The sequence below is a fragment of the Fringilla coelebs genome (assembly GCF_963513975.1).
Source record: "Fringilla coelebs genome assembly, chromosome: 2".
In the NCBI taxonomy this organism is placed as follows: Eukaryota; Metazoa; Chordata; class Aves; order Passeriformes; family Fringillidae; genus Fringilla; species Fringilla coelebs.
The window spans coordinates 74,401,540-74,424,330 of NC_140029.1; positions in this window are offsets into that span (position 1 = coordinate 74,401,540).

Sequence of the window (22,791 nt, forward strand, 5' to 3'; positions counted from 1 at the left end):
ATAAATTAGCTAATTAAAAAAAGGTTGGCTTCATCTGCTATGATCTTTGCCCTGCTGCTCTGAAGGAGAAGCCAGCCTCATAAGGAAGCAGGCAGGGAACCTGCCACGTTCCCTCCAGGACACAGACAATGTCTGCATTGGCATTGCTACCCTGATCCCACAGCCTCACGAGGGCTCCAGGGCTACAGGCAAGGTTTCACTGTGACAGAAAGCTGATCTGCCACTAATGATGTGAAACACAGCAACCAAGTTTGGGCCATGACACAGAAAAATTTCAATATATACTCCTCATCAGAAGCAAAGAACACTATTAACTAAAAAGGAAGATATAACCCTTCTGCCCTTGACTGACAAAACTGCTGGATGTACCCCTAGGCAACCACTCGGATATTGTCTTTGGAGTTGTTAATTTCCACAGGAAAAATTAATTCTGTTTACTCCTTAAAAATGTCATTATAAGTGTTAATTTGTACATCTCCTGGGCTGTATTTTCATCTGCACATTGCACTGAAAAGTCTCTTCAATAATGGCACAAGCCTAATGACAGGAGACTTTTAAATGAGGCAGACCTCCGTGGAATATAAACTTCCTTAAACAATTATTTCAATCCCACCAAGCAAATTGGTCTCTTAGGGGGGAATATGCTTTTGCTGAAAAGAAGGTCCTGCCAGACCAATGCTCCCAGGCCCAGAGCTGCTCCCCAGGCACGTGGCAGGTGGAAGGTGTTGCTCTGTGCCTCTCCCAGCAGCCATGACTTGCAACTCTCTCCCTGCAGCCCTCCTTTGGACTACCAGGAATTCCTCTGAGCCCCTTTCCAACAGTCACCAAATGCTGACACACCAGTGAAGGAATGAGCTGGAATATCACTGCAAATTCACATTCATTTAATTTAGTTCCACAGAAAAATTCAGCAAGGCTTTCTGTAGTCATCACAGGCTGAGACAACACATCTCAGGGTTCCTAAATAATGCATTAAAAGCAGAAGAGCTAGGTTTCCCTTTAGTTTCTATGGTTCTTTTGTCAGCATTTAACATTACTGGTCACAGCCCCTCTCCTTTCAGCTGTGGAAGGGGCACTGTAGGATTATCCCACAGAAAGGACTGTGTCAAAGTTGTTCCAGGACAGACAGCCGGGTGTTCTGCTGGGTGCTCAGATACATCATCCCCTGGTGTGATGCCAGTTTGGCCCTCTGGGACATGAGAGGCTTTTAGCATGGCTGGAATGTACTCCATGTCCTGCCTTTGTGCTCAGGGTGGGTTGTTTCTGACAAGCACACACCAAGAAGCAGCAACTTCCTTGGGACTGGCCATCAAAAATAACTCAGGCAGCATTCTGTGTTTTGACCCACCAGCCCTGCACCCAGGTGTGGGTTATAGGAAGGAATATCTTTTTTTCCCCTGGTACCAATCATATCTTGTTACATCAAAGCTGAGATCATTTACCTTAGTTCCAATAGTTCCATAAGGCCAGCTACTGTGGTCTTTTGTCTTCTGGTTTATTTTCTCATTGGTCCTTTCACTTCAGCTCAACATGAGCAGGGTAATTCCTCCTTACTTCCTTAAATTCCTAAAATTATCTTTTCCCATAAGATGACGAATTTTCACACCAGTGTAGCAACCTCTCAGGAGTGTCCTCAACCAATTCTTACCCCCAAGAGAAGTGGTCATCTTCTTGGACAGCTGTAACCATTCTTAGTTTCCTCATAGGAAGCACAACCAACCCAAACTTGTGCAGACATGACTGTCCTTCATGGGTGTCAAAACTTGAGTTTTGCACCTTGGTAACACCCTCCAGAGTCCTGGCACTTTGGTTCTGAGAAGGTTAATAGGGATCATCACCAGGCAGTGGCAGCACAGAGGGCAGTAGCCAGCACAGAATCCAGAGACAGGGCTGTGGAGGTTGGGTCAACCCCATAATGTCAGTAAATCATTTTTCAGAACAGCAGTTCTCCCTGGCCAGCATCACTTCCTATTTATCATGACTTGCTCAGCCCAGAGGAACAGACAGCCACCTGGTGTCTCTTGGCTGTTGCTAGAGCTTATGACTGGATGCACATCAGAAACAGTTTAATCTCCTCAAAAAACAAGACCTAGGATTAATGTGGTGTGGGTTTATTTTTAGGCTCCACTTTCTATCAAGAAGCCCTTGCCTATAGTGACAGAAATTATGTAGAAATCCTTTTGGTTTCAGTGATCATATGTATGTGTGTAGCTGTGTTTTCAAATAAAATCAGTTGAAAAGCTCCTGGGGCTGATTGTTTTCTTGGAGGGTAATTTGTCCCTGCATAATTGCATCTTCTCAAAGAATGGCAGCAGGCTGATGCAAACAAGCCTTGCTGCCTCAAGGCTCTCAAGGCCCCAGCACTGTTGTCTCTGCAGGTCCATACATCCCAGGTTTTTTGCAGAGGCCTGTAGTAACACACAATTTATTGATCTGCAAATAGCTCAGAAATTCAAATTACAACCATTGCAGTGGGAAAAAAAAACCCATGAAGTTCTCTTTAACTCCTGTGCTAAAAGAAAAGTCATGAAGTTTACTAAGAGAGAGGTGCCTGCTGAAGCTTTCCTTCTTTTGTATTTGTTGAATATGACTTTCCATGCCATATTTCACCATAAGCAATGATGGCTGATTTATGAAAACTGCAGAGAAGCTTGAATATTTCCTTGCATTCCTGGCAACTTCTGACACAGGCAGAATTTCTTGTTTTACCGAGGAGGTAATGCCACAAATAACCAAACAGAACACGGAGGACTGGCCTTGTATTTGAGGGGTTGGGTAACCACAAAAATAATCTGCAATGAAAAACAAAACAAAGCAAAGCAAAACAAAACAAAACAAAACCAAACAAAAAATCCAAACAGACAAAAAAACCCCAAACAAAACAAACCCAACAACAACAAAACAAACAAAAAAAACACCAAAAAACAAACAAACAAACAAACAAACAAAGCCCCAGAGAATATCTGTGATAAATTATCCTCTTTTCCTTCCTCTTTGGTAAGTTGCAAGAATGTGCCTTGTTGCTGAGCTGCCCAAATGCCTGCCATCATTGGCACAACACCACGGGCAAGTCAATAAATAATACTCAGGTGCCCAGGCAGTTGCCTGCAGTGCCTGAGCATCTGCTCTGGGCTGTGCTGGTCCCCAGAGGTCTGTCCAGGACAGAGTCCCTGCTGTGGCCCTCAATCAGAAAAATGAATCTCTGGGCAGGAGATGGAGCATTTTCCAGGCAGACCTGAGGCTGTGGATGAGCTCCCATGGGCCATTACAAACCATATCACTTTGCAAAATGTGGCACAACACACCCCCTGTTTTTGCCTTTTCTAGCATACAGCAAGGTACATAATAAGACAAACCAATTTCTCCTCCATTGCCCAAATCCCTAATCTCTACACTGCACACTGATTGAGAGACTGAGCAAGCTTCATCCACCAGATATTAATGAGGCCTCATCATGTGCTGCTGCCATATTTCCAGGGGTTCTAGGAGGCCAGGGAAATACCAGAGCCTACAGAGAACAGAGTACAAAAGGCACCATGACCTTGGTTTTCATCACTTAGTATCACTTCACCATAAACCCAGTATTCCCCTTAAGAGAGCAAATGTTTTAACATCGATTTGCAATATTGAGCTGTATTTATCCCGAAGGTCACAAAACAAATAAATCCAGGAAGATGGGTTGATACAGAAAGAGACAGTTAAGTTATCCTACTTGGAACAACCAGAGCAGAAACTGGAAAATCATTTTACTTTTACGTTGAAATAATATTTCTGTCATAGTCTGGTTAATATCACCCTTCTCCTTCCTGCTGCCAGGGCTCCCCTGGATGAAGAAGAGAAAGGACCATTACTCCACCCTGCTCTTCAAGAAGAAAGCTGTAGATATCCCAGCAGGGATCTGCCAGCCTTCCCTTCACAGGAACATCCTGGTTGATTGATAGGGAGTATGGGTCCATGAATAAGGGCATAAATGTGGGAAAGGATCTGGGATTATTCTTGTCTGTGAGGTGGTAACACGCACCTTGCTTGTTAGAGGTTGTTAGAGCCTCTGACTCCTCTCTCATACTTTGCTCTGTGTCCCACACAGATCCTACTTATGCATCAAAGACAGCAAAAATAGTGGTCATGACCTACATCTCCTCATGCTTTTTCTTCCTGTTAAATTCATGTTCCCTTCCCTCCTGAGCAGCTGCCTCTAATCTTGTTCTCTGCTGCTACCTGCATGTCCTGAGGCTCAGCTTCCCTCTGACATCTGCATCTCTCCATTGTCTTCCAAAGCCTTTTCTCCTAGATCAGTTATCAATCTAAATTGTCCATTCCCAAATGGTGGGGTTGACACCAGGGAGGGACAGAGAAAGAAAGTGGGAGAAGGAAAAAGAAAAGAAAGAAGGGGATATGCACAAGACCTGAGGCTCACCACAGCCCCTTTCTACCCATCTCCATGTTGCTTCCAGAGGCATTTGTTCTTTGCAACTGATGGTTTCTTTTTTTTTTTTTTTTTTGCATAAAGTGCTGTGCAGTATTATGGAATTGTGGAATTAATAATGAATAATGCAATCTCTCACCTTCCCACTGGAATAAAATCATCATTTGATTTGTGAATAATTTACTTGAACTCCCACTAAAAGACTTCTGTCAGAGATGGAACATATTTTTTTTTAATTATTAGTGGTTCTTCCCATTAAAATAAATAAAACAGTAAGTTGAATTTCTAAATGACCTAATGTTATTCAGAGACAAGTGCAGAGCAAGTTATTTGATGAGGCTGGTAATCACAAATAAATTAATCAAATTTTCTTCTTATAAATTATAAACATTTTCTAGACAACACACCAGAAATATCTTAAATAAGAGCTTTAAGATCATAGAACAGCAGAGATTTCTTTTCCTTCTCTCTGACATTTCTTATATTGAAAAAGGGTACTTACCAAAGGATCCAGATTCATTCCATGATAAGGTGAATGGAAGTTTCTATTTCATCTCAGCCAGTGTTGAATGAGATGCAGAGCCCTCATGAGATGCAGCAGCTGCAGCTGGACACCTCTGTGCCTTCCCTCTTCCTCCAGGCAAATTATCGGGAATTTGCTGTTTGGACATGTGATTTCTTTTTTCTCCTCTTTTTCTTCTCTCAATAAAATAAATTTAAGTTGTAAATCTTAAATGATAAAATTCTCAGTACAGTAAGCAAATCAGTTCAATCAGGAGAATTCCAGCTGGAAACAACAAAGAAGTGGTGACAGAAAAGCTGCAAGTAACCAGAGATGTTTAGCAGAACAGTGTGACAATATGGTATAATTTTGATAAACTGAAGAAACAGTCTGAAATTAATAATGCTCATCAGGACAAATATAAATTTGTTCACATCAGAAAACTTTTTCCCAGATGCAGAAAGACTAATACTATTAAGAGATCTGCAGAAATTTACTGCCAAGCCCTATTGGTGGTGTTCTCATGAGGACGATATTGAGATAGCAGGAAACAGCTACATAATCTGATCAGAGTTTTCATAAATTACCTGTTAAAAAAATACCTTTAGGTCTTCCCTGAACAGCAGAGGGAGGGCCACTTGCCTCACTAGTTTTCATTCTCCTTTATCTCATCCCAGAGTGCTATAAAATCCACAGTAATTAACTTTAAGTACCTATAATCAAGGGTCTTGAAGGAGGATATATGAGAGGGTATAAGCAGTCCTAAGTCTGGTGCCACCATTGTGACAGTCAGAGGCAAAGAGGAGCCAGGAAAGAGGGCACAGGGCTGGCAGCAGAAGGAGAATGAATCTCCATCACTCCTCCTCTGCCCCCTGCAGTGATCCCCAGCACTGTGTGGGCTCCAGGGGACTAATGCCAAGAGGGCAGGTTGTCAGCATCAAACTCGAGTCACAGAGATGACTTCTCCTGGAAAAGGCCAAAACAGCACTTTGTCCAGAGTGTGGTTCTCCAAAATTCTTGTGTGATCTCCAAATCCCTTGGACACCTGTCAAACAACAAACACATGCAGCAAACCATGCCTGCTCCTATCTAAGCCCCATCTCCAGTCCTACAGAGTCTATTGCAAATAGAGCAAAGACCTTTTCCTCCCAAATACATGACAGCTCCTGGCTGAGCTGGAGTGGTGAGCCAAAACAAATCACTCAGGGATAAGAAGTGCAGTAAATACACCAACACTTGGCTCACCTCACCAGGCACTCACAGGGAGAGGGAAAAGGTGGGGTGTAGGGTCCTTCTGTACTCTGAAGTCTTCTGGTTGCCCTTCTGCACAGCTTTATGCAATTTTCACGTTCAACCCCTTTCTTTTAACCCTCCAAAACTAATTGTGAAAATTTGTACATCCTCCTTCTAGGAAAAAGGCATTTTGTAGTCTCATTGCAGCCAAAAAACCATTTCAAATCAAAACCTACATCCAGCCAGGCCAGGGCTCCTAAAGGCTGGTTTGTTTTATTCTTCATTGGTCAAGTTCAGTCAGGAGACTTCTGCAGATGTGGCTCGGGCAGGAGTCTGTGGTCCCTGCCAGAGACTGATCTGACACCACCTCCAACAGAGAGCTCTGACTCCCCTCATCCCCTGCATTAGACCTGTCCCAGTCCAGGGAGCTTTGCTTTGCTCCACAAGGTTTTTCCCCCAGCACAGCAGCCACATCTCTCCTCCTACACAGACCTCGTGGGCCACCCACCACTCCATGGGATGCTGGCAGCTGCCCCTGGCCTACACCTCACCTTGGTTTTGCTGGATAAGGAATCCTCCATCTCTGCAGAGCTCCTCAGGGCCCCATGAGCTGCCTCTCCCTCTTCTGAGTTTGTCCAAGGGCAACCAAGAGGTTAAAAACTTTTCAGAGACATGTGAAGAAGCAAACATCAAGGTGGGTGGGAGAGCTGCAGAAATTTTGTCTCCCAAGGGGGAAGGCTTGTTTGGAAGGGGCTAAGCCTTTCCTAAAATACCCAAGAGACTTCAAATATGACTTTCAAATCTTTATTAATCATATACTTTTCAAAGGTTTTCCAGAAAGATGTAAAAGTACTTTTTCTCAGTGGTGATTTCTTCTCTACAAAATCATAGCAACATCACAAATCATTTCAACAGTCTGAAAGATTATTTTTTAAAGTAGAAAGTAAAGTTTTTCCTATGCTTACAACTTCAAAAGCAACAGTTCATACATACAGAGAGACACAGCTTTAACTAAAAACCAGGTACCAATGTGTACTCAACACCCTGTAAAACCAGAGTATAATAGAAATTCAAGTGGCAATGTTAATGCATCAATCAAATATTAGTGCTAGTGACCCTCTTTTTCCCAGAGGGCTTGACACTTCAGATCTGAAAAAGTTGATGAAAAGATCACAGGGATAAATCTGGAAATATATTTAAACTGTGGGAGAACAGCAATTTAAATTATGATAATCTGACCTATTAAAGAAAGAAATTAAAATTTCCCAATTGATTATGTTAAAAGAAGCTCAATTCCACGAGGATTTGAAACACCAGTTATGTCTCAGTTTTGAAGAGGTGGAGAGAATATGGACTTTTTTTTTCCCTGACTATTCTCTGGCCATTTACAGAAGTGATCCTGTGGCTGTCAACCTTCTCTGATTTTCAGACCCCTAAAAATTTACAGCGGAGTGTCCCATGAAAGAAAACACAAACCTGCTCACAAGAGGCTTGCTTTGCCTGTTTACTTTACTTTACTTTACTTTACTTACTAGAGATCTGTCAGAAACAGAAATCTCTCAGTTTGTGGGAGTTAAGGCTTTCAGGAGCAGTGTCCAGCCCTGCTGAGCACAGCCGCTGCTTCGATGCTGAAGGAGCTAGCTGTCAGCAGCTCTTGGCATGCCCAAAGTGCCACCTGTGTTGGATTTGCACTCACATTCAGGCACAGGTCCTGGTGAGCCCGTGGGTGGAGGAGAAGCTCGTCACCAGCAGAGGTAATTGGCAGAATGCTTCACCCTTACCAACAGCTAATGGCAGGATAAGGCAGCATGGGCTGCAAGGGAACTTTTGCTATCTAAGGAAAGGACAAATCAGCAAAAGGGAAGGGACCTGCCTGTGCTGTAGCAGGACTGACCTGAAGGCTCATACTGCCAGATTTTCTCCAGACACTCATCAAGTTCCCATAAATGAGTGTTTCTTGGGAGAGGGATGTCCAGCTGCCCTGTGCTTGGTGCTCTGCTCCTGGCAGCTTGGCACCTTCTCTTTCCCTTCACCACTGCTGACGGATGGAGCAAGGACAGGGGAGCCAACAGCCTCAGGCAGCCTCTTAATCTCACCTCAACAATTAGTTCCACTTCATACAAGCAGATAAATATTTCATTCTCTCCCTGGGACAAGGTGGCAGAGGCAAGGGGAAGGCAAGGGCCTGCCATGAGGGAATGGTGGGACTCAAGCCTTCCTTTCACCTGCTAATTCCACTCTCAGACAGTGTCAGCTTGGCCCTTCTCCTCCCAAAGTGCTCGTTGGTTTAGATGCTGTCTTCAGGAGTTTTTACACAAAGTCTAAGTTGTATTTACTTGTGAAATTCTAAAAATTCCGTAATACTCACAAACCAGAATTTTTACATTCTGGCCAGCAAAGTCAAACCTTCTGCTGCAGGGACCAGGACAAGCAAAGTGATTTCATCACCATTGCTCTTATCCCTGATATTCACCTTCCCTTTTCAGGATCACCTTATGCATTTATAGCAGCACAGCACCACTGAGGACAGTGCATGTTATTGTCTTCACTGAGGCAGGACATCATGCCAATTATTCTTCACCTCTCTTTTACAAAGAACAGGTAGAAAGCAGAAGGAGTTACAATTCTCTTATCTTCACTTTTACAGCTTCCTGAAACATTTTGTTCACTGTTGTGATTTAAAATGTTGCATGATTATCCAAGCACCAGAAAACCAGAACCAGAAGGTTCCATAGACATTATACAAGTAACAAATACATTAATGATTCAGACTAGGGAAAGTTGTTCAAAACTTGTCCTCTAACTGAATAAACACGTGCAGAAGGCATGCCCCTGCTGGAAAGAGTGTCTATTTCCATAGCACTGGATATCAGCTGTGTCCTGTGTGCCCCCAAATTAAAGTTTATCCATTGGCATATGACTAGAAATTACAAGAGTATGCCTGCCTGCAGAAAAGAAAAGGGTTATGTAAAGAATTAGATCAGTATGACTCATCCTGAACATTGGGTTTGAAGAATGTTAATAGTAGTATTGAGTATAAAGCTGGCTGTTACAGTTAAGATTGCACTTGGAATTTCCATTATAAATCCTATTTTCGAGGGTTTATAACTTGGCTGTAGTATAAATTCAATCACAGCTGAAACTCAACATACAGAGTCTCATCACTGGAAGCAAAAGGTTTTTTTAGAGAAAAATCCTTCTGGTTGTTTGAGGTCAAGGGAAATAAAAAAAACTGGAATCATTAAGGGAGAGTTGATGCATTTTCTGCCCTCCAGTAAATTACAAATGACCTCTGTATTTAAACTCAGGATTTCACAGGTCATTAATTCAGAATGGAGAATGCTATCTCTGTGTGTATGGAAATACAATTAATTAAAAACACTTGATCTATTACCTTGAAATATCTACTAGGAAGCACATTCAGCAAACTTTTTCAAAGTTTCAGTAGAAGTCTTGACATTCAGAGTACCAAGTTTTAACATTGGCATTAACTGAAGAGTTTCCATCAATTTCTGAGCCACTAATGATACCACATATCAAGCATGGAGCTGCCTCCAAGTACATTTGGCAAAGTCATCCTGTTGGCCCCAGGATGGATCCCAGAGAGGCAGGCAAACCATCCAGATTTCACAAGTCAGCTCAGGTACTTTCATGTGTCAAACTCTGGCTGTCCTGTGACCCCCAGTCATTCTATGTAAGTTGATGTTGGGGTGTAACCCCAGCCAGGAGCCAAGCCCCACTTGCTCCCCTATCAGCAGGATCAGGGAGAAGATCAGGAGAGTAAAAGAAAACTCATGGGTTGAAATAAAGACAGTTTAAAAGGGCAAGCAGAAGCCATGCATGCAAGCAAAGCAAAACAAGGGATTAATTCACGGTTCCCTGTGGGCAGGCAGTGTTCAGCCATCCCCAGGAGAGCCGGGACCTGCCACATGCAATGGTTACCTGAGAAGAAAAACACCATCACTGCAAATGCTTCCCTCTTCCTCCTTTCCTGCACTTTTAGCAGAGAGCATGATGTCAGATGGTCTGGAATGTCCCTTTGGTCAGTTGGGGTCATCTGTCCTGGCTGTGTCCCCTCCCAGCCTCACAAGCACCCCCAGCCCCTCCCCAGCACGGCAGCACAAAAGCAGAAAAGGCCCTGGCCCTGTGTAAGCCCTGCTCAGCAATAACAAAAACATCTCTGTGTTATCAGCCCTCTGCTCAGCACAAATCCAAACCACAGCCCCTGTGAAGGAAGCTAGCTCTACTCCAGCCCAAACCAGCAGGTTTGAGGAGACCTGCTCAGGTGCTCAAGCAGTAATTTAAACATGGTCAGTGCCTCCTAGGTGAAACAGCAGACTGCATCCCAAGGGGGTCTCTTGCTCAAGCCACCACTTACCTGGACTGTTATTCCCTTCCCCTCATTTCACAGAGGCCTTTAATAATAAGCATTTAAGCCATTTGTCAGTAGTGCATTTTCAGTTCCCTAAGCACACACTTTCTCTACTTTAGTTGAGAAAGGACCACCACTTCCACCAACTTCCTAGAGATACACCTTTCAGCTAGTCTTTCACTGAAGTCTGTTTCTGCCCACTTTATATGCAAGGAAAAGTGCAGGAATCCATTAAAAACCAAACATGTACCAGCTCAGGCCAACAGGGAGGGGAAAACTCTGCCCAAAGGGGTGGTATTAAATCAGAGAAGTCCCTTGTGTGTTTTTAAATCGGGATCATGGGAAGATGATGGGGCTCCAAGCATTTCTAAAAAGATGGGAGGCTTGGGAAGGACAGTGACAGGGTGACACTGTGGTGCAGGATGTGGCACTGTGCAAGGAAGCCCAGGCCAGGTCTGGAACAGGCTTCCCAGCAGCCAGGGATTAGTGGGGCTCCCAGACAGCTCCGCAGCCCTGCCCTGTGGATGGGCTCACCACGGGCTGGTCCTGCTTGCCGTGCAAAGCACTTCCACGTGCCACTGTACAAATGATCTGCTTTGGGAAGAAAAGACAAGAAAAAAGGAAAGTGCACACATCAGCACCAGGCTTGCCTTAGGTGAGCTACTCTCATTTCAGATCAAGCTGTTTAATCATTCCTTCTCAGATCTTGAGTGGCAGTGGCAGTGGTTTGGCTGGTTAATAGCACTTTGATGGTGTACTGTGCAACCTAATTGGAAGCTTCTAATTGAGTGTTTCTAAATGGAAGGAATTAATTGTATCTATGAAAATTTGATAGGGCTCTTGTCAGGTGTCCATCTAGATTGAAAGTATTTCTCCAAAGCTGCTGAGTTAATAAGTTCCTTAATTTCATTGAGGGAAATTTTGTTTCATTACCTTTCCTCACTCACATATTTCTAGACTTGTCAAAACAATTCTGCCTGAATATCAGAACACCTCGATGCTTCTCACACACAACTCCTACAAGGACCCCGATGGCAGGCCCTTGAGACAAAATCCACAAACCTCTCCAACAGTGGCTCTGCTCCTCAGATTCACAAGGTGCTTTCTTCCTGGTTTTTTCCCCTTCAGGTGAAACATGACTTGGCTAATGAGCAATGCTTGCCATTGTCCATGGGAACCACAGGGTTCAGGTGGTGGAAGCAGCTGCTGCAGGGACAGTCCCAGGACCTGGAATGCTTGGCATTTGACAGGCTGCATAACAGCTCTGAGTTTTCTCTCTGTTTGGAATTATTTCAAACCAGTCAAAATGTATTTGGTTGGGGTTTCTTTCCCCCTGCAATAAAACAGTGTTAAGGAGTGTTCAGTGGGTTCTACAACATGTGTCAGCAGGGCAGAGCCACTGCTTCGCTTCACCTCCTACGTGGTAAGCAGTCTTTCTGCCCATACATCATGAAGCAGTGCAATAAAGCAGAAGGGTCCCATCCTGCAACATCAGAAGAGTCTATCTGAGAGAAACTTAATGATCCCTTTAAAAAACTGGCGATGAGGAAGAAATATGAGGGGTAGTTTATGAGAAAATTGAGGAGCTCACCGCAAAACTTGTATTGCTGGCAATAGAGTGAAGGACTGCAGTACTCTCTCCTTGCATTTGAGGCAATAAATACAGACAAGCAGAAAATATTTTTCCTCAGTGTCTGTGCCAGTAAAAGGTACTGGTTTAGGCATTTGCTGCCCCCTCAAAAGACAGGAGCTGGGAGCTTTGCGGCTTTTCTAAAATTTAAGAATGGTATGTCAAGGTCAACAATGCAGTTCAACATTGACTTCAGAGAAAGGCAAAGAGGAGAGAGGAAAGCACAGCTGCCAAGGACAAGCAAGGGCTTAAGGGCAGCAGGGACCAGGCTCAGAAAATAATCCAGAGACCTGATTACATTGGTTGGACCAAACTGTGGTTTCAACATTTATGAGACAACACTGCCCTGGGGCTGGGGAGCTAGAAGAGTCTCCAGGATGAATGGAGAACAGGTGAAAAAATGGTTTTAGCCCAAAATCCAAGCACTCTGCAGTGGGAAAAAATGCATGTGAAATCCAGGCTTTAGGAATATAAACCTAATATCCTGACTTTTGACCAAGGACCATCACCAGCAGCAACACTAGCACTGCCAGATGGAAGAAGAAAGGATTAAGTTTGGACCCTTACTTCTCTAGAAATACCTTCCTAAAGCCAAAGGAGAGGGACAAAGGAGATGTTGGGTGTCTTTACATTTGAAGGGAAATATGGGTAATAGTAAACAGTGAATAAATGTACAAGTAAGACTTTGCAAAGTGACAGCAAAGTTAAGTCACCGGACATCAGTAAGTAAAATACATTCATGATCAAAACTGGGGTGAACTATTTCTGCTTATTTAGGATCACAGTCCATTATTCCTATAAGCTGGAATCAAGACCTGGCAGATGCCTCATACACCACAGTTTTGACTCATGTCATAGCCCTCAAATAATACACAAGATATTATAAACAGGGAAGATAATTTGCTGATCAGTCGTGTCCTGATGTCACAGAGATTCAAGTGCCAGAGCAGAGAAGGACATCAGAGACAGTCAAATGACAGAAGTGTGTTGATGGGTGTTTAGGAGCAAAACTGCCTTGTTTGCTTCAAACTCAAACTGGCACAAGCCCACTGCTGGGACTGAACTTCATCTTCAAATAGAAGAGGAAATCTACAGGAACTAAACGCATGCACCGAGCCACAAGGACAGATGAGCATTGGGAATCTCGTAATGATTTTCCAGACTAGGAAAGGTGCAGCTCAGCAAAAAAACAAGCATCAAAAGTAGCTCTAGCTTGGCACAGAGCCAAGAGGTACCACTGCCTGCAGTGGATGAAGCTGGAGAGCCACACGGAGGAGTGACAGCCAGTTCAAGAGCTGGTTTGCAACCTGTTGGGCCAGGGACATCCAGGGGTGCTGAGCTGGTAGACAGAAAACAGAGAAATATCTTTGCTCAGGTAGAGGAACACTTCTACACCAAAGCATTGAAAAGGGAGGCCTTGCATATCCTCCTCAGAACATTTGGCTTGGTACCACCTTTGGTCACTTCCTTGCTGCTCCTCTTCTGCTTGGTGACAAAGCAGGTTCCCAGTCCTCAGTGGGGGGAACAAGTGTCATCCTCTGAACTGAGCCACACCCAAATCCTTTTCAAATTAATTATGGTGGCAACACTCATGCAGTACAGTGTACAGTGCTGATCAGCATGAACAACACTGTCAAAATAAAATAAAGAACAATTGACTGAGTTCTTAACTTATTTCTTAGAGAAATCAGGAAACTGCTTCTTTTTAAGCTTGAATACTTTAATTGTATTGTGATTGTATTGTAATTGTGCAATAATTGATGCATTGTACAATTCTAAGCAGAAACCCTTATTTTTTTAAAACTAACTGAAAAGATGGTTAGGACTTAGAAGACACATTATTTTAAGGGTGAGTAAACAAAAAAAAATGTTGAAGCTGTTGTACCTAAAACTTTGTGGAAGGAAGTCATATGTTGCAATTGTATGTTCCATGATTAATCTATCTGTGATAGAAGAAAAAGGAAAAAGCATGTTACACCAGAAAGAATACAACTATTTAAATCATTGGCTGCTATAGCACATAAATTGCCACATTGGCTGCCCCCACCATCTTTGCTGCCTTGCATGAATGCATGTGCCTGAATGATACACTGGATAAGTGCCATAATACAGAAACAGGAAATCTCCCCCACAATATTTAATTGCATAAGGGTATTTTAAACAAAAAACATCACTATCCTTTTTCTATCTGTGAAAAATGTGAAGCTATTCCAACCGAGGGGAAGTAAAATTTAATTAAGCCTAATTCAGATGTATTCCCTATCTCCCAGGGGAAAAGCCTTATCTACAAGTGCCCAGCTGCCAGGCTTGCTGAGAGGGGCATATTCAGGGTGGTTCATGTCAAGCAGACACTGCATTAATGTATAAAGCACTCATATAGCCAAAACAGGAACCCAAATCTTTCAAGTGAAAACACAAGTGTCACTGGCATTCACTTGTGTGCTCTCTCATCCCGTGAGTTTTTCATGCACAGGACAAAAATCCCTCATTGATGATGAAGATAAATAGGCTGAATTTCATCAGACAAGGATAAGTTTGGCCTTGGTCCTCTGCAGAACAGAAAGAGCATCTCATCCCACATACTGGGTTGTAAAATAAAGTAAAAAATTGATCTCTTCTCCTTTTATTTTTGCAGTAGTAGCCTTCAGGAAAAGCTATCAACTGTAAATCCAGACTGATAAATGTGCTTCCCTTAGCTCTGAGAAAAAAATCTAAGCCCCAGAGAAAGCAACAATTTAAAACATGTCCCCATCTGAAGGGACCTTTGTAAAGTGGCAAAGCTACTGCCTGTTCAGCATGCTGCCTCCCGCTCCTGCCCATCCATGCTTCAATCTTCCCCCGCTCCTTGCAGAGAGGCAGGACCCTGACCTGGGGCTCTGGAATGAGCTGTCAAGGCATAGTGAGTAAAACCACAAAACACACAGAACCATCATGGAACACAAGTCCTTTTTTGGACAGTGATTCCTGCCTTAAGCATCACGCACACCCCACCTCAGAGCATCAGCCCCATGAGACCTGGGGGGAGCAGTCCAAGGGCACGGGACCCCGCTCTGACCAGCCAGCCTGCAGGGCACAGCTGGGCTCCTACGCTCTGGGATTCATCCCCTGGGCACTGATTCTTCAGTCAAGGCCTCTTCTACAAACAGACCAGCATTCCAGTCACAATACCAGCCAGTGACATTGGAAGAGCTGAAAGAGGAAATTCTTAATAATCTCACCTTAGTCACATGCCTTCTCAAAACTCACTGCCCTCTCAAGATCTTAAGCCTTAAAAGTGTATAAATGTAACAGAACCACAGAGCCTTCCCTACTTCTCATTATAAAACCTGTCTTTTTTTGTCTTCTTTCTACAGTGTGTAATGCTCTCACCCTTATTCACACGTCTAGATTAGCGTAGAAGGTCTCTAGTACAGGGAATAGCTATTGTTTGTTTGTTTGTTTGTTTGTTTGCACTCTAAAGGGACTGGCACATTTTTGTGTCTTTTTAAATAAATAAATAACAGACAATGAACTTCCTCACGTATCCTAACTTTGATAAAATTCTAGCTAACTTTTACAAAGGTACTCTACAGAGCAAGCATTACACTATCTGGACCAAAGCAGCAGTGAAAGTACCAGTTTGACTAATGAATTTAAGCTGAGTTTGTTCAAATTTATTCATTTAATTTGTGGTAACAAATCCCTAATCATTATTGTCTGTATATTACTCTAGCATCCTCTTTCTTTCTAACCCTGGACATTCTACAATAATCAAGAGCATTAAAAACATGCCAACTGGTTATTTCTAAGGCAGTACAAAAAATTGCTCTCACTGAAAATCTAGGTTTATACAGAAATCATGAACATTTGCATTTATAGCAACAAAGCTTTGATCAATATTCAATACAAAAACTGTGAATACATTTCGTACCTTGTGGGAATTCCTAAAGGTCTGAAGGGAAAAAATCAGCAGATAGACTCCTATGGAAGGCTTGTAGATTAAAGAGAGAACTTCAAACTTCTCTGGGCACAATACTCATTAGACACATTTCAAATTCATTTCACACAGTATCATTCCAACATTTAAGTGTTTATTTAGGATCTAGCTGGGACAAAATGCACTCTTACATTGACTGTGAATCTCCCAGCTCCTTTAAATTTATTTTCCTGTCTGTCCACTAAGGACCTCTGTCCCTGAGAGGTTCCATCATGTGCTTGTTCACTTGCATTCAGAGGTGATCTCTGCTTTCTGTTCATCCTGCCTGATCTATATACCATTCAGCTGCAGCTGAGTGTTTACAGCTGAGCCGACTGCAGACCTCACTCAAGAGCTGCAGATGTTCTCTAGATCTTCCTGGGATACCCTGGCTGCATTGCCAGGAAATTCAGACAAGTAGGACTCAAACTGGACCATAGAATTGACCCTGCCCTGGCACAGCAGCCTCTGTCAATCCTATACAAAGCTCTGCCCTGGAGCGGTGCTGACTCAACCTCATCCAAAGAGCACAATAATATAACCCAACACAGGAATATAACCCAGCCAAGTACAAACAACATCATGGAGTTAGTTGAAAAATTTGTTTGGTATTTTATGGCATTTTTTACCCATTTTATTTGTTCAGCCAGAAGCTATAGGCGGCCTAAAGCCGTTAGAACAAGATGTTCAGGACACAGTGTATAAGGCAGGAGAACAAGAGCAATTTATTCCATGTCTAAACCAGGACAAATAATTCAGTGTAACATAGAGGAGCAAGGGGAGACACATTTATAAGCAACCTGGGGATCTCCTTTGCAAAGCCCTTTCTGCATTTACTTTTCCTGCTACCAGCATGTCACCCTTCCTGAGGGGCAGCCGGGCTTGTCCTGCCACCCCAGTGCTCTGAGTGTGGAGCATCATCATCCAGAGAGAGCTGGGGACCATCCCCCTTTGCATTCCCACTTCACATACCAGGCAGTCTCCCTGCAGCACCAGAGGCACAGGGGACACTGGAGCAGAGAGCATGGTCCCTGCAGGGATGCCTGTGGAGGCAGGAGAAGGCTTGCCTGTGTCCTCCTGAGAAGGCTGAGGGATCTGATGAAGGCAATCACAGCAGCACACCTGGTTGCACCAAAAGGGTGGAGTAGGAGAAACTGGAGTTGAGTTTATCTTGCATCCCCTACCCAGCAATTCAGGATAAGACCTTGAGCTTCACTTTGCTACTCTGTCTGAGCAGCACTTCTGACTTATCCAGAGGATTTGCCAACCCACAAAACACATTGCACCAGACAGGGGAAACACAGCGGGATCTGGAAAGCACAAAGATGGGGCATAAAAACCAACTGCTCAGGGGACTGGTCTGTCACTCCTAATTCCTCAACCATTTTAAAGTCTTGGTGTGACACTGGAATGCACCCAAAGCTGCTCAGGTTACAACTGCCTTCATCCTCTTTCATAGCATTTCAATTAAAGGCAGGTGTATTAAAGAAAAAGGGAGTTTGACATGGTTTTCAAAGGGCCCCTAATCTCACAGGAGTTATTGAAATGGAAGGGATACTTTGAGTCACCTCTCCTTGTTTAATTGCCTAATCAGACAGATGCTTTCATTGTCTCATTTGTGCCAACGCTGAGATTGAACTTAAGATTCACATCTCATAACTCCTAATTTTAGCACATTAGGGCTCACACAAGTTACAGCAGCCCAGACCCTTTCCAAATCATAGCCCGCAGGACTCCTTTATGAATTGGGCTACAAAAGACCTTTGATACTTTCCTAATAGATGGCCTTCATTATTTACAGATTTCAGAATGACAAAAAAGATTCACTGCAGAGCTAAAGCAAGCTGACAGGCTACATTTGAGGTGCATTAATAGGTGAGGAGACATTGCGGTACAATAGACTTTAAATATTTCTGCAGCTCTACTCTTCAGCACATTTTTTAGCGCATGGAGAATTTACCGCCCTCCTCTGCTGGAATTTTGGTCATAAGAAGGGTCTCTTCTGGGGCAACTCCTTTTCCCATGTGCTCCAGACTTGGTCAAGGGCTGAGGTGTTTCAAAATAATTGAGAAGGAGAAAACAGGAATTTTCTGAAAATGTCTTCTCTTCTGATAACTAACAAGGGAAAAACAACAGGGGCCTTGCAGGACTATTTTCTATTGAAACCCAGAGTGTCACATCCAGTCACAACCCACTGCTCTTTTGTTGTGACACAATATGCTATCCAATGGACTGAGAGCAAATACTGGACCACAGGTCAGAGGACATTTTTCCTAATTTTTCTCTTTCCATCAGGAGTAAAATAAGCAAGGAAGTATGGCTGATTCCATGCTACCAAGGGTTACCCATTTCTCTGGTCATTAGCTCTAATTAACTGTGCAGTTTTGTAGTTTGCTGTTTTATGCTTCCTGGCAGGTTAACGTCATTTTATCTTGAGCAGAGGGTGCAAAGTGGGGAATTTAACTGCAGAGCCTTTTGTCAAATAGTTGTCATTTCTTCCACATGCACAGTCTTTGGGATATAGTAAATCCAGTTAAATGAACAGGCAACAGGTTTTCTCTCCATGTAAACCAGAGAATAAATGTAACCAATGCCATCTCTTCTGGTGCTTATGCACCAAAATTAGAGTTGGCAACCAAAAGCTGAAGAGGGATCTTTACTTCATGAGCACCTGGAAACCTCACCCAAAGTGCATGTGCCTCATGTGAGCGAGGTCCTCACCAAACAAATAGACAAACCTCAGTCTTCAAGCATGCACAGCTTAGACAGCCTGGACCAGAAGGTAGACTGGGAGCAGAAAGTGGATGGCAAATGCTTTCTATTTCGTTATGCCTCCATCAAACTCTCTGATTGCTCCTGTTGCATTGATTTCCTGCTCATTAAACATGAAGGATATAATTTTCAAATATGTCCCTTTATCTAAGGTCCCCAAGTCCCATTTATAAATGGGATTTTTGAGATACTTGTGGCAGACAGCTGTTTACCCAGGTCACTGAGACACTTTGAACATTTTTACCCAGACACTTATTTAACCCAAGAGGTGCCACACTGACATTGCAGCTCCCCTCTGCTTCACCCTACCACTGGCCCTCAGGTTTAGAACAGAGAAGACCAGGCTCGGGTGCACAGCCCCACAAGTACCACCAGAGAAGTACAGCTTAGAGCTCCTAACCACAGAGGACAGCATTCCAACCCTGCCTGGGGCCACAAGGGTTGGTGATGACCTTAGGTCTGGAGGGCTGCAGCAAACCCAAAAGTGATACTCAGACAGCTCAGGCTCTTGCTTACCTTCCCTTGGCTTACTGGAGCAGGGCTTCTCTCTGTTACCCTGGGGAGAACACTTCTCTGTTCAGAGTACCTCCTCTGAAACAGTCACTGGCACTATTTTTCCTGGACACCTGGTTACTCCTGTTTACCCACCAGCACAGTAAGGAGCTGTGTTAAGCCCCATTGCCTAACACATTTTTTAGTGCAATATGCTTATGGCCTTGCACCCTTCTGTTCTTTTAATACCCAAAAGATATCAAGGCAGAGCACCAACACAAAACAAAAAGTTCCTAGCAGGGCAAACAGAAGCTGACAAGACACAAGCTGAATATCCCTGGAGTCCTTTTCCCTGCTTCTGTAGGAGAAACCAAGCAAACTCTTCCTCATCCATCCCCTTTGTGCCATTGCACAGGCAGCCTGGCCCACCAGAATGGATCACATCTTTGCAGTCATGCTGTAAAAACTTGGGCACCACTGTGTCCAGAAAGTGGGGAAAGACACCTTTGTGAGGTCCTTGTGCATAAAGTCAGCTATAGGATGAAATGGTTAAGTGGACTGCAGCCACCCTGTGGAGCTCTGTGATAATCAGGAGGGGGTCTACTCCTGGCAGCTCTGCTCTGAGGTTGCACAGGGTTGTCACCATCACAGGCACACACATTGGGAACAAGGGGATAAAAGTTCACATAACCTCCATTTCCCATTGCTCCCCATGCCTCAGGAATCCTCAGAGAGCTGTCCTGCACTGTGCTTTGCAGGAATCAAAAGAGCTATCTCGTTCTTAACCTACGTGCCACAGCTTGGCTCCCGCATACATCACGGTGTTATCTGTCTCCTTGTAAAAGGACAGAGATAACATCCTCCTCCAGCTCATCAGCACCAGTGTGTCCCCAGATAAATTAACTACAGCAGCCACTTTTGGTTTTCTCAAACAAATTAAGATTTTGTTCTTAAACTAGGCTAAAGGAAGAACATGTACAACATAGGGAAGAGAGATTATGGGCTTCATTCTCAGGCTGCTTATTGCTGCTCTGCTCCAATGTCATTTCAAAGGATTTTCTCTCCATTTCCAACAACATGACAGTGATCAGAATCTCAATGTGTCCCAGTTCTCCTCCTGGAGAAGGTCAATGAGTTTCTATCCTAACCTCTGCTACACAAGAAAGAAGATGATGCTTCACTCCTGTGATGATAAGTTGTTCCTATAGTCATTCAGGGTTTGATCCTTAGAGTCAGAGCTGGCATTAATTTCCTCAGATACAGAGCATGACCCTCACCTTTAGTTGTGTAAACATGAGACCTCTATTTAGTAGAGAGGACACAGTGGTTAAATATTTGAAATTCACTTCTAAATAAGGCTGCCTAAAGCTTAAAAATTGCCATGCTTTCCTGTTCGTTCAATAGCATAAGGAAATGCTCCTGGGTTAAATGGAGTGCTTTATGTCACTAGGAACTAGATAAGCGAAATATTTATGGTGACTGTTATCCTGGAGAGCTGAGGTCACTGCTCACTGCACTGTCCTGCTGTTGTGAGGTGTTTTTTCACCTCTCTGTGTGTATGCTTTTGCTGCTGCCTTTCCTTGAACAGTGAGGCTGGGCAATCTCCATCCTTGGAGATGTCTGAAACTCCACTGGACTGAGCAACCTAACCTAACTGGAACCACTTCAAGAAGGGGATAACACTGGCTGATCTCCAGAGGCCCCTTTTAAATTATTTTGTGATTTGTTCACAAGCATGTGGAACAAGAGCTGCCAGTTCTTTAATTTGTCAACATTCAGCTAACTGGTCATTTATTGACCCCAAAGTCAGGTAGTTTTCTTCCCCTGACTCAATGTCATGGGTGTAAGAACAAAAAAGTAAATGAAAGAGTTTTTTCAGGGAAGACACACTGCACAGTACATGAAGCAAACAATACATACCAGTATTACTGACATTAGAAACAATAAGGCTTACAGAAAAAAGAAAATTATGGACTATGAGAATGGATTCCATCTGCCAAACTTAATAATTTTGTTGGACACATTACCTGAAGCACTAGACACTATTCCCAGTTTTGCCAAAAGGCAGATCCTCACCTGAGCCAGAGCACTGGGTCAGCACTGTGCAAAGTACCGTGGGTCGATCAGCAAAGGGCAATCTTCCTCCAGACAAATGCTGAGCTACAAATGATGGAATGCCACGAGTCCTGCATTGTTGTTTCCACCTTTGCAGAGCTGTCCTGTGTGTCCTTGGACTCAGATTGATTCACCTCAGCTAACTTCAGGTATCTAAATTTAGTCTTCTGTTTGTCCAGGCTCTACCTGCCCCAAATGGAGAGTGTAACACCTTGAGATTCCTCCCTCAGTTTGGCCGAGGTTTCCCACTGATGGTGCCTTCCTCTCACCCTTCACCCTCCTTATTTCTGCACTGGGTGTGGAAGGTTTGGGCTCACCCTGCCCTGTACTGGTCACTCCTTGTCCAGTTTCAGCCTGGCACACAGAGGAGCCTTTGTCCTTGGCACACAGCACTGCCATGACCTCGAGCAGCGACCAGACCCACAGCTCTGTCAGCTGACAACAGCACAAACCCCAGGAGAGGCACCAGGAGACCCAGCAAGGGGAGGAGGAATGCACCCAGCTTCCCACAGCTCCTGGGCCTGCTGTAGAAGTGAGAGCTAGCTAAAGCTTTACTGGCAAAAGGACTGGTCTAATTCTACTTTATGTTCAATTACTTTGCTCTTAAAAAAAAAAAAAAATGCTGGAGTAGAAGACATTTTGGTGTTCAGTCTGAAATAGTGCTTTATCATAAATTCCCCGCACAGTACCAGAAATGTGGGATCTGCACTTTGAATAAATATTTAACACCTAAAATGGAGACTCCAGCTTTGATCAGGGGCCACACTTGGGAATAAATTGTCATTGCTTTTAAATTGCTGCAGTTTAGCCATAGCAGGTTATATACAGCAGTTATATAAAGCTATATACAAGGAACAGTTTCTATGCCACCACACCAGGAGCAGAGTATGAGTTATACAACACTTAAACTGAGACACTCTGTCCAAGGGAAACCATATTGCTCACTCTGGGATTTCATACTTGACATTTATATCCTGGGTAAGAAAATGGAAATACATATCTTCATGGAAATACATATTTGTATTCTTATATTCTTATTCAAACAGAACATTAAAATGTACAAAGTATTTTTAAAGCCAAATTAGAATTGAATTGCCTTAACTGTTCTGTTTCTCTGAAAAACCAAAACATATCCATGACACTGTGGGGTTTCAAATATTCCAATTAATCCACTGCTTTTAATTGAGGATATGCCAAAGTAGCCATAATGTCTGTTATTTAAAGAGCACTGGTGACTGGTAATGAATACCAACATCATGGTCACTGACTCTGGGTCCTTTCATGACAGCAACTC